The sequence below is a fragment of the Cebus imitator genome, unplaced genomic scaffold (genome assembly GCF_001604975.1).
Source record: "Cebus imitator isolate Cc_AM_T3 unplaced genomic scaffold, Cebus_imitator-1.0 Scaffold18, whole genome shotgun sequence".
NCBI classification, from domain to species: domain Eukaryota; kingdom Metazoa; phylum Chordata; class Mammalia; order Primates; family Cebidae; genus Cebus; species Cebus imitator.
The window spans coordinates 13,771,028-13,778,939 of NW_016107333.1; the positions used below are offsets into that span (position 1 = coordinate 13,771,028).

Below are 7,912 nucleotides of genomic sequence, written 5' to 3' on the forward strand. Positions count from 1 at the left end.
CACGCCTCAGAATTGCCCCTTTAGAAGCCAGGGAGAGTGGGGCGTTTTTCCAACAACTCCATCCAAATCGGTGGAGAGTTGGCCCTAGGAACATTGAGCACCCTCTCCCTCATCTATGGATTGCATTTACAAGTAGCCTAGCAAGCTTCTGTACCAGACATAGAAAGAAGGCATATGCAGGTACTTGGGATGAAAGCCGTCCACCTGCCTATGCCAGGAACTGCCCACAGCTTCAGGGGCACTCAGGTGGGTCCAGGGAACATGGAGAACCTGCTGCAGATGGGAGAGAGGCCCAGGCAGTGAAAAGTGAGGACCTGGACATGTCACAGGCTCTCAAAACCCACCTAGCTGACCTCACACGGTATAGCTCTCATTTGGAGTGGAACTAACTCTCCCTTCCTTGTGTGTGAACTGGTATTAGCAACCAGTATGGATTGAACATTCACTATATGCTAAGAACTGTACTAAGGAGTTTATATAAATTATCTCACTTAATACTTATTGACCATATTTCATATACCATGGGAAACACAAGAGATAAGTAAGACTTACTACCTGCCTTTAGACAATTTAAGCTCCGGCGGAAGGGATAAGGTGAGCAAACAAAGATCTTATATAGCAAAGGCTGTGATGAGGGCCGTAAGAGTTACAAATACTTACGAGAACTTAGGGGCATAAGACTGACTTCTGGTTGGTGGATCAGGCCTCATCGAAGAAGGAGGGAGCATTTGAATCTATCCTTGAAAAACCAGTAGGATTTTGACAGACATATTAGGACAAGTACATTTATGGATAAAGCTATGGAGTGTTGAAAAGCGGGGAGGGTAGAGACGCAGGGTAGAAGGCAGGAAGTAGGTCAAGACGGGTGTTGCCAGGAAGCTGTCACAATCTTATCATGCCTGGGGGTGAGACAAAATTCATAATCCAGATGTGAAGTCAAGGTTGGAGGAAGCCAGATTGAGCTTCAAAATGGGAAATGAAGAATGTATGCAGCAGAAAGCAACAAGCATGTGGGACAGGACAAGTTTGACAGGGCGTGAGGTACAGAGGAGCAGAGACCAGACACTCAAGACTAATGCCGTGATTGCTGAGTGTCTGTAGAAATTCATTTATTCAGTCACTCAGTACATATCCCTCATTCACTGTTTTCACTCATTCAACAAATATTTGTTGAATACTCACTTTGTGCCAGGCACCCATTTACATAACGGTGATACAGTTGAAGACAAACAGGAAAACTTAGTGACATCATGGAGCGGACACAGACATCATATAGATAAAATACCTAGTATGTCAGACAATAAGTGTATGGAGAAAAGTAAGCAGGGAGGGGTGAGAGGGAGTGCTGTCTGGGGAGAGGGAGGTTGCTGTATTAAAGAGGGTTGTCAGGGAAGGCTTCTCTGAGAAAAGAATGTTTGAGCAAAGACCTGAAGGAGGAGGAAGTGAGCCACGTGGCTCCCTGAGGGAATCCTGCAATTGCAAAGACTCCAGACAGGAAGGTGACTTGCTGGTCCGACACAGCAGGGAAGCAGGTATGGCTGGAGCAGAGTGAGTGAAGTGCCTGAGGGCTGGTGTTTAGTTTAGAGAGAGGAAGGCAGGCCAGATGGTAAAGGGCAGTGTTTTTCAATGGGGTGGTTCCCTCTGATAGTGGGTGTTTGTGAAATTCGTGGAGATGTTTTTGTCTTCTTCTGTAGTTGTGCCTGAATGTTTACATATTAAAATGCATCTTTTATTGTGGGCTGCTTTCTTTTTATTTCTGCTTTCTACTTTAGATATGACTTTTTAAAATTGTGCATGGAGGGAGGTCATATTATCTCTGAATTCCAATTCTGGATTGCAAAGGTAGTGTTATACCACGTTGCTACTAACAGCTGCTAACTTGCGTCTGACAAAGCTGAGACTCCAGAGAGAGACCATAAAGAGCTTCATTATGAGAACTCTAAATTTGACGCTTTGAAGTGAGTTTTTCCGAGTAGAATTGTGCAGAGAAGTGGTGGGATCAGACCTGGGATTTAAACAGTTCTCCATGCCTGCCATATGGAGAACAGACTGCAGGGGCCAGGGGAGAAGCCGGGAGACTAGTTAGGAGGTCGTGGCACTAATGGCAAAATATGGCGGTGGCAGTAGAGGAGCAAGAAGTGGTCTGATTTCATAATATATTTCAGAAGGCAGGAACTACAGGATTTTCCGAAAGATTTGTAGGGTGTGAGAGAAAGAGAGGTGTTGAGAATAACGCCATATTTTTGACCTGAACATTGAAGTATGTAGATACCATCAGCTGAAATGGGAAGCCTATAGGTAGAGCTGGTTTGGGGAAAACACCAGAATTTATTGGACACCATATGCCAGGAACTATTTTAGGCACCAGGAACTTTCTGTTTTTCTTTTCTTTCCTTTTTTTTTGAGACGGAGTTTCACTCTTGTTGCCCAGGCTGGAGTGCAATGGCGTGATCTCGGCTCACTGCAACCTCTGCCTCCTGGATTCAGGCAATTCTCCTGCCTTAGCCTCCTGAGTAGCTGGGATTATAGGTACCTACCACCATGCCCAGCTAATTTTTTGTATTTTTAGTAGAGGTAGGGTTTCACTATGTTGGCCAGGCTGGTCACGAGCCCCTAACCTCAGGTGATCCATCCGCCTCAGCCTGCCAAAGTACTGGGATTACAGTCGTGAGCCACTGCGCCCGGCTCAGGAACTTTCACAGGTCTGGTACAGGGCATTGTGTAAAGGAGTTCATCAGGCCAGAAGTTGGGGCCAGCAAGGACCATCCTGTTTGACAGGTAGGATTCCAGCTAGACTGAAAGCTTTCTGGTGTCAGTGAGCATGGCATGGTATCTTGACCAACTCTGTGACCCACTTAGGACATGTTTGATAACTATCTATGGAATGAATGATGATTCTCTGTCTCTCATTCTCTGAATGATTCAAATCATGATGGAATGAAAGTCTATCCTTACGTGCAACCATAAAATTATTAGAATAACTGTTCTGGGTTTAGGCAAGGATTTCTTTGGGTCCATTTTAGATATTCTTATAAGACTGTAGCACCACTAGGACAGAGAGTGTATTTAATCTTTGAATCTGCAGGGCCTGGCACCTAGCAGGTATTTATTCAATGAAAATCCTTCAATGTATTTCCTCAGAATTTTTAAAATTAGGTATATTTTTATGGTGTTGTGACCATAATACTCATTTTGTTTCCTAATTTTTACTTACTCTTCCATAAAAATTATTTTTCCAAACATATATTCTTCATTAACTACTATTTTTATGACGGCACAATAATTTATTGTATATGGATAAACTATAATTCTATTACCCTTTCCTCATTATCCAGTAAGATTCTTTTGGGCTATCAAACTAATAACTAAAACATCAATGAATATTTTCCATAATGAGGCCTGTTATGTACTTTAGGTTATTTTAGTAGAATGGTAGATTTCTTGATCAAGGACTAAAGCAGACATTATTAATATTTACCAGCATCTGTGTTTCTCTGCTTGTTTTGGGCATGCAGGAAGAAGGCTTTATTTCTCAGCCTCCTTGCCATTGGGAAGGGCCATACGAATGGCTCTGCACAATGAAGTGTGAACAGAAGTGACGTGTGAATTTCCTGGATGTGGCTGTAGAAAGCCTATGCATGATTTGCCAATCTCTCCTATTTTCTGCAAGGATGACCAATGACATTCCAGAAGGTGGAGTCCCTGAGTGACACAGAACAACCCTCCCTCTTCACCAGCCTGAGGTGAGTATGTTGGAACTCGAGTTACGGTAAACTACTAGGATTCTGAGGTTAATTTGTTACCACTGGTAACCTAGTTTTTCCTGACTATGAGACTCTAAGCCTTATGACAGATTAAAGTACATACGGCAAATTGCACAGTATAGATAGTAGGTACACAGTAGGTACCCAATTAAATATCTCTTAAATGAATTAATGAGACTGGTCACCAATATTACACGAAAATACCAGTTTCATGGCTTTACAACAGCAATGGATTTATTATTTGATAGTTCTTGCCAACTTAATAGGCAAACATATTGTCTTGGCTATATTTTAATTTGTATTTCTTTGCTTATTGGAAAAACTGAACATTTTTTTCTTCTGTTGTTAGCTATTTCCTCTTTTGTATATTATTTATTCTAAAGCTTTCATTCACTTTCAGGAGCTATCTATTGAATGCCTTCACTGTTCTAGAATTTTGGGGCTGCGCTGTGAGTAACTTCGCTATCGTGGAACTTTTATTCAGGAGGAGACAAAAATGACGTAAGCAAATACTTAAATTTTTTTTTATTTCACAAAAGCACTTTTTATTTGAGGCAAAGAGGAGTCTTGCTGAGAGGATTACAGTTCCAAGTGGTCAAAACTCAGCTGTCAGTGGCACCATTTTGACCTGGCAGATTTTGCTTCTTTTTGGTCAGAAAAGGGTATTCAGGTTGTACTTTCCCCAGCAGGGCAAAAAGAAGGGCACAGCAAACTGGAAGAGACTTCTACTCTACTGACAGGCCTCGTCAGATCCAACATCAAGCTAGACACGCCCCCGCTGGCCACTCTACAGGTTGCTGTCCCACTGCAGAGTGACACAGGCTATACTACATTTGCGGGGAAAAAATGAGGCAGGAAACACAGGTATAGGTCACTTAAGGACAAGCAGGCATCCACAGCTTCAAAACTCTTCATGGAAGGGCTAATCCTTGTGGGAGGCACAGCTCACCAAGGCATAGACCCTCTAGTTCCTGCTGTAGCTGAGTAAGGTGGTCATATCCTGGCTGCTCAGTCCAAAGTCAAAGGTCTTAAAGTTCTCAGCGGTGCATTCTGGTGTCATAGACTTGGGGATCACCACCAAGTTCCTCTGCATGTGGAACCGGATCAGGACCTGGGCTGTAGTTTTATTGTGCTTGGCTGTGATCGCCTTGATCTTGGGGTCCTCCAGAAGGGAATGTCCTCGGGTTTGGCCCAGGGCCTGTCGGGAGAGCCGAGGGGGCTGTAGGCAGTCACCACAATGCCTTTGGACTGGCAATACTGGATTAACGTCTCCTGAATGAGGTACGGGCGGCATTCAATCTGGCTAACTGCGGGCTTATACTTTAAACCAGGTTTAAGATCCTCTCCACTTGGAGATGGTTGAAGTCGGAGATGCCAATAGCTTTCACCAGCCCTTCATCCACCAGCTCTTCCATGGCCACCCACGTGTCCAGAATGTTGGTGTCACTGGGAACCATGCTGCCTGACTCATCCGATGGGAAAAATTCCTTCCCAGGCTTAAAGCCAGTCGGCCAGTGAATAAGGTAGAGGTCCAGGCAGTCCAGCTTCAGGGGGCTGAGCATCTTCAGGCAGGCTCCTTTCACCAGGCCCTTCTCCTGGTACGTGCACCACAGCTTGCTGACCATGAGGAGCTCCTCACGCTTCACCACCTGCTCCCTGAGCTTCTCCTGAGTGGCTACCCCCACCTCATTCTCATTCTGGTACACGTGGGCACAGTCAATGTGGCAGTACCTAACATCGATGGCCACCTTCACAGCCTCAGTCATCTGGCCTGGAGGGGACTTCCAGGTGCCCAGTCCAAGGATGGGCATCTTGGTGCCGTTGTTGAGCACGAGGTGGCTGGCCATGGCTGCTGCACTCCCCAGAGCCCTGCTCGGAACCTTACAAATACTTAAATATTTTAGGTAATGGCAAGTGCTATGAAGAATACAGCAGTGTATGAAACTTAAAGATTGGCTGGGTGTGTTTTCACACTGACTGGTCATGCAGGGCCTTTCTGACAATGTCATTTTTTAACAAAGGGCATGAGCCAAGCAGAGATTGGAAAGAAAGGTGTTCAGGCCAAGGGATCAGCACGTACAAAGGCCTTAAGACAGAGGCATGCGGGGTATTTTGGAGGATCTAGCAAGAAGCCACTCTAGCTGAAGCAGAGTGAGCGAGACAAGAATAGTAGGAGGTGACAGTGGAGAGGTAACAGGCCAGAGCATGACGAACAGTCTTGCTTTTTGCTTTTCTTTGGATTGAGATGAGAGTCACTGAGGGCGTTTGAGCTGGGTTTTTTTTTTGTTGTTGTTGTTGTTGTTTTGAGATGGAGTTTCACTCTTGTTACCCATGCTGTAGTGCAGTGGCACGATCTCGGCTCACCTCAACCTCTACCTCCTGGGTTCAAGCAATTCTCCTGCCTCAGCCTCCCGAGTAGCTGGGACTATAGGCACGTGCCACCATGCCCAGCTAATTTTTGTATTTTTAGAAGAGACAGGGTTTCACCATGTTGACCAGGATGGTCTCGATCTCTTGACCTTGTGATCCATCCACCTCGGCCTCCCAAAGTGCTGGGATTATAGGCGTGAGCCACCGCGCCCAGCCTGACTTACTATTTTAAAGAATTACGTTGGCTTCTCTGTAGATAAGAGACAGTAGTGGATAAGTGAGAAGGGGTCAGATTCTAGGTGTATTTTGTGGTAGAGCTAATTGATTTTGACAATACATTGGATATGGAAGTGGAATGGAAGAAATAAAGGAGTAAAGAATGATTTAAAGATTTTTTTTTTTGAGAGTGAGTTTTGCTTTTGTTGCCCAGGCACGATCTCAGCTCACCGCAACCTCCGCCTCCCGGGTTCAAGCAATTCTCTTGCCTCAGCCTTCTGAGTAGCTGGGATTACAGGCATGCACCACCACATTTGGCTAATTTTTGTATTTTTTGTAGAGACAGTGTTTCACCATTTTGGCCAGGCTGGTCTCGAATTCCTGACCTCATGTGATTTGCCCGCGTCAGCCTCCCAAAGTGTTGGGATTACAGGTGTGAGCCTGGTCTGATTTCAAGATTTTGACTTGAGCAATTAAAAAATGTAGTTGCCATTTACTTTATTGCTCTATTAAATTATATTTGGTGTCTTTAATAACTCCAGAAAATTTCATATTAGAAATCAAAGAAACAGTATACTGCGGTGGATAAAGTACTTGATTTCCAGGCCAGGGGTAGGCCTTGATTGATTTCAACTAGTTATGGCTCGCTGGGTGCCACAGCTGCAGTGGCTGGTTCAGCGGTGGTCTTATGACCTTAGATGACCCAATCAGAGGCCCAGGACCTTCATTTAACGATCAGGGAGAGATGCTTCTTCTGCTAGAGATGAACAAGGAAGCATGCTCCCTGAGGCTTCTGGTAGCCCTCTGTCTCCTTTGAGAGAAACCAACCTTAAGATGAACTTGACATGGAAAGCAGAGAAAAGAGTTAAAAAGAAAGCCAGGTCTTTTGTGACATGGTTGAGTCACTGCATCCATCCTCACCTGAAATCTATCCAGAGGCTGTTCGGTTACATGAGCCAATACACTCTCCTTTGTCTGTGCCATTTTGGGCTGTATTTTCTTTTCTTTCTTTCTTTCTTTTTTTTTTTTTTTTTTAAGATGAAGTTTTGCTCTTGTTGTCTAGGCAGGAGTGCAATGGCACCATCTCAGCTCACTGAAACCTCCGCCTCCCAGGTTCAAGCGATTCTCCTGCCTCAGCCTCCTGAGTAGCTGGGATTACAGGCATGCACCACCACACCTGGCTAATTTTGTATTTTTAGTAGAAACAGGGTTTCTCCATGTTGTCTAGGCTGGTCTCGAACTCCTGACCTCAGGTGATCCGCCCACCTCGACCTCTCAAAGTGCTGGGATTACAGGCGTGAGCTACCATGCCCAGCCTGAGGCTATATTTCTGTTACTTACCACTAAGCATGTCCTGACCTAGATAAGCAGCTTTCACATAAATGCTGTCCGCAGTTCTCAGGCAGAATGCTCTCACCACCTGTGATCTTAGAACACAGAAAATAGTCACCCTAGAAAATCTGCAACCCATTTGAGCCTGAGGATTGGAGGGTTGCATCATGCTCTGTAAGAGGGGAGGCCACCTTCAGAACATATGCTGTCCAAAATCCGGGAGGAATGGA

General features: G+C 44.9%; 1 pseudogene across 1 annotated transcript; it reads right to left on the reverse strand.

Moving 5' to 3' along the window:
• Positions 1–4,292: 4,292 nt before the first annotated feature.
• Positions 4,293–5,622, reverse strand: LOC108294379 (annotated as a pseudogene). Its single transcript, XR_001821007.2, has one exon. The product of XR_001821007.2 is annotated as an aldo-keto reductase family 1 member B1-like (transcript).
• Between the last annotated feature and the right edge of the window lie 2,290 nt (positions 5,623–7,912).